Here is a 5,386-nt window from a genome sequence, read left to right on the forward strand (position 1 = left end):
ATCGACGGAGAATGTGTTCATCATTATCAATTACAGGTGTATAACGAGATTAAGTTCTGGTAGTTCTTTATGCTACACACATAGAAAAGATTAATCAATTCATAGAATAACATAAAGGATAAATAATAGATTAGAATTAGAATAAAATCAATCAATCCTATAAAGTCATTATATACATTATAGCTATAACACAGGAATAATTCTGCAGTGCATCTTTGAATTTGCGGTCTGCCCTCCTCGTTTTCACGTTCCCGTCGTCCGTCCGTTGCCTAGACACAAATGTTGCATGACCTATATTTACTATATTTTGATCTGTGTACTTACTTTGATCCCAAAGTTTCCAGCCAATGTTCAAACTCAGAGAAATTTGTCATTTTATTCAGGTGATGGTGCGTTTCATCAGTTGCCTGTCAATCAAATCAAAATGACTTTTGCTGTGAGTAATTAGTAATGTAATTACTTTTCTAACACTGATTGTAAGGATAATATCATCAAGAGACAACATACAAACAAAAAATAGCAGTGGCCCAGGCACTGGTCCTTGGAGCGTCCCAGATTCTATAGTAGACATATTATATGTGAGGTGGTATCATAACAGATAACAAGTTAAGTTTTGTCTGACAGACCGAAGAGTAAAGGCTGACACCTGAACACCTGCACAGAGTCAAGATTCATGGTAGGGCAGGTAGAGATTTAACAGGAGACTTTGCAGGCTGAAAGTGAAGGACAGCTGCTCTCCTCTTTCTCATCAATTGCTACTAAATATTGCAACAAGGAGCACTGACCACCTTATTGCTCCAGTGGAGCTGCTCTGGAAAACTCCCAGGTGTAACATATGTGTTTATAGTCCCCCTCTCTCCCCCTTAGTAAAGTAAATCATTTAGTAAATAAAACGTGTTCTAGCCAGACTGAGTAGTTGTATAACTGTGAAATTCTATTTGTTGATGTGTTGATTTTACCTTCCTCTTTACCTCATCCTCCTCGTGTTTAACTGCCTCTTGCTGCATGTATCCTCCATTTATCAGCGTTTTGCAGATACACATTGTGCTCCAGTTATTAATTGGAGAATACTTCACCCCTCCCTTCTGACATTTAAGCAGGCTTAGTGAAAGCAAAATCATTATCCACCAAGGTCCCTCTTCCTCCCTTCTTGTCACTAGGGCTCTACTCAAAGAGGCTTTTATTGTCTATATCTGTCTGGGACGTCTTTTATTTTTAGTGGAAGACTCTTTAAAAGTTGGCGTACAGTCACATCACATCCTCTGACTGAGTTATAAGCAAGATACTGGCCTCCCACCATGAAAGTACCCCACTTGTGTCTTGTACAATGGAGCATCATAATTCATCCATGTCCCTATTGCTCAATAATCTTTTCAAAAGGATGTAAGCTTTTGTACTATGACCAATATATCACACTGGTCATTTATCAGGCTGGTGTTGACATTTTATTTAAAAACCCTGCTGAAATCTCCAATGCAAATCGAACATTTGGTGCAGTCCTGCATTATTTTCTTTAATAAAAATCTCTTTTTCTCTTAATCACCAATTAAAAGCATTGGCTTCACATAAGACAAACTTTAACCTTAACAACTAACAAACCTTAATCCAAAACTAGACAAAGGTCACCAACAATTTCATGTTTATGTGTTTGTCAATATAACATTACTACATCTGCCTGGAAGCTGAATGTCAAAGGGATCAGTCTCTGCTCTGATGAGATGGAAAAGCGCTGAGCAGGAGATGCAGGCAGAGCTAATAATGATAGATGTTAAGGCTGGCTGTCATTTCATTGTGAAGAAAACTCATCTCCATGCCTCTGTTTCTGTCTGAGTCCAGTTATCACCTATAGCTCCTCTCAACAGCCTGGCCATTGGGATTATAACTAGGAACCAAATTATGATGTTATCATTTTATTATAATGTCACAATCAAAAGACGGTCGAGAGATCTGCAATGCAGCATGTATCTTCATCTTTGCAAGTCATAACATGTTATCTATTCATATTTGTTATCTATTTCTGATGTTTGTGACACTGAAAACCTTTCATTTAAAATAAATTTAAAGCTTCGCTAATTAACATTTTTATATAACAAGGAATACGCTTACGATGTGTAATGTGAGAGGGGCCATCCACTGTGATGAATCCACAGAGAATTTTGCAGTTCCCCTCAGCTCTACAGAGCTTTTTACCATCTTAATTGTAGGGATGTCCCAATGAAGTATCTGTTGATTCCCAGTCTGATCCAATACTGATATTTACCTAAATGATGATTAAATATGTATCAATTGAAATAATAGTTGTAGACTAAATTCAACACTCCCTGTTTTTCACAAATTATTAAGGTAAATTATTGATATGATATAAATGAAAGATTAGCTGTCAGAGTGACTCCTGAAACTCATGTTATCTGCTACAAAGAATATTCCATTGGATTTGTTGAAACTACAAAAACAGTAGTCACTCAGTCACTGTAAATGTTGTAAAAAAATGTTTACTTTATCTACTTGTTAGATTTACTTAAAATGTAGTTGTAGTTACTTAATTTAACTTAAGCAAATCAATGTAACTTTACTTGATCAGTCACTCACACAAATACAATTGTCTCCACAAACACATTCACATTCATATATCATATGCAGTGAAATGCTTTCAGTGGAGAGCCCTGCTAATGGCGAGCAGTGCTGAAACACTAGCAGGCTCAGATGACAAAACACAGCAGAGCACAATAAAGAAAGGATCAGATTTTGAACTGCTTTATTTTAGCTGATATGGAACATACCCAGATCGGCACAATATGACCCTTATCAGCTCCGGCTGAGGTGCCCTTGAGCCCGGCCCCAGGGGGGCTTCTCAGTGGCCACTAAGTTGGTCTGTTACTGGGCAGATATGTGTGTTCGGGGCATTCCTGCATGGGAGAGGATGGCTCTCAGTAAAACATCACTGAATAAAAACATTTATATATTGGACTTAGAGTGGTAGAGTGGTCAGAAGCATGCCTCCAAATAAATGCTAATGTTGTTGCTCTGTGGTTGCTGGATGTTCTAATAGGCAGCTTTTGACTAACAAGGTCCCCACAAGGACTTAACAGCTATTATGTACCTAAATGGAACCGAGCCATCATTGACATGTCCTCCAAGATCCTCCAAGATATGTTTACAATCTAACTATGATAATAATAATATAATTCAAATTGAGGGTCTATGGTTAGAGGCCGTTGTATGCTGTACAGATTCTAAAGCTCCTTGAAGGAAATGTGTAATACTGGGCTATAAAATTAAAACTGACTTAGAGTGTTTTTGGTCCCACCTGTGCCTTTCCTGCGAAACTGTATGTCTAGTGAACAATTCCTGCACATGAAGTTTAATTGAACTGTGTTGTATCTGTCCTTGACATCAGTACAGCCTTGTGCTGCCCCTCCTAAAACACTGAGGTTTGAGGGAGACATTCAATCAAGTGAGTCCATCTGCCCAGTTACTGACAACCATCCTCCCCCTCTCACTTCAGAGGAAGTAAGGAACAGGAGTGGGTCGAAACCAGCCTTCAGCCATGTCATGAAAATACACATAAAAGAATCCGGTCTATTTTAGCCTTGATGTCTGCCGCTGCAAGGGGTAATTCCACTCACTTTAATTTCAGTTTCATCTGTTTTGCATTGATAGCACTGGAGATATTCATTATTACACCTTCATTTTTTGAGAAATATATTATTTCCAAATAAATACTATGCAAAATGAAAGAAGGCGGCTTCCAGTTTAGTTTTGTGTCTGTGTGTGTGTGTTTCGCTATACACAGAAGCCCAACTGAAACATTCAATCCCATTTCCCTTTGAACTGCACTAAATGACTCACAGGGATGGACAGTGCAACATGTCCGCCCACAGACTCAACAACCAAATCCATCCCCAGCCATACAGAGCCCAAGTGTTGTTAAGTTTTGTGCTGCTGCATTTCTCTGCGGTTCACATTTGGATAAGCTGTGGCCCAGACTCTCCATTACTCATCTCATGTTAGCCCCTAGACCTGAAGTCAATTGCATCGACGTTTCCTGTGCTCTGTGTGCTTCAGTCTTGCCTTGGGTGAGTGAAGATGTAATTAACAGACACTTCATTTTATGGGCACCGTGACCTTCTCTTGAGAAGTGCACTGCAAAAATGTGCACATCTTGACACTTGAAAGGAAAGTGCATAAGCGTGAGCTTTTTAAAGTTCCTTTTTTTAAACAAAATTTACCTTCTGTTCTAAAATAGAATGAAGAAAATATGTGAATATGTACTAAAGATGATAAAATCAAACCAAATGCAACCAAACCAACGAGGAGGAAACCAGTGGAGAGAGAAAGACTACGGACACAGTGTTGTAAACATATTCTGTATGGGGTAATCAGTGAGCTCAACTTAGGCTCCTGCAAGGAACAATTGTTCAGACTGCTGTCACAGCAGTATCAGCCTCATTCAGGCAAAAAGCAACCGACAATTAATGTTGGCTATTATTAAACCATGACTATGATCTGTTAAACTGACTTTACGTGGGTTTACCCTCAACTTTGCCCCTGGTTAAGCAATGGATAGGGTTTGGCAACTAAAAGGAAGGGAAAGCTTGTTTTAAAAACCATGAGTCTGAAATTTGCAGCCAGCTCTGTGCCGTTTTGGAGAAATATATGTGCGTAGCTCCAACACGTGTGACAACACTGCTCCAAGTGAAAGCCATCAAACCCCAGAATGGTAAAGTAAAGCATTGTCTCATTCTCCTGCAGCAGAGAGAGAAGAGAGTAGAGTAGTAGTCGAGTACGTTTTATGTAGAAAACTTTACACAAACAAACCTACAGACAATTACCAGCTTTACAGAACTTTAAACTGAAGTTCAGCTCATTGTTTACATGTACACTGAATTTTACTTTTTTGGTTCTCTCTCACTGCTCCCACAATGCCCTTTTCAGCCACTACAGGCAGCTGTTTTCAGTGAAAAAGCTCTAAAAATCCACTACAACATCTGCTCAGCACAAAACAGCAAACAGACACAATTACTATAGCTATTATAGTATAGCTGGTGAAGCATAGTGGATCATTTTGCAGCTAAAGAACCAGATACTATAAACAAAGCTAAAAGGGCTCCCTATAGCTCATCTAGTAGAGCTGGCGCCACATGTACCAAGACTGCGTGCTTGCTGCAGTGGCCATGGTTTCAAAAAGCCCCAAAAGTACATTTTAAAAGACCTAAAAAAACAAAAAACAAAGGTAAAAGTTGAGCGAATATTAGACTTATATTCATCAAGTGACCCAAAACACGACTCTAAATGACTGATAATGTTGCTCTTGAAGGGGAATTGGCAACTCTAAGCCATTTCTTTCGCTGGTTTTCATTTTTGTCATCCGCTATGTTTCTCAACG

Source organism: Morone saxatilis, unplaced genomic scaffold, assembly GCF_004916995.1.
Source record: "Morone saxatilis isolate NCDOM2014 unplaced genomic scaffold, NCSU_SB_2.0 Contig16, whole genome shotgun sequence".
Classification (NCBI taxonomy): Eukaryota; Metazoa; Chordata; class Actinopteri; family Moronidae; genus Morone; species Morone saxatilis.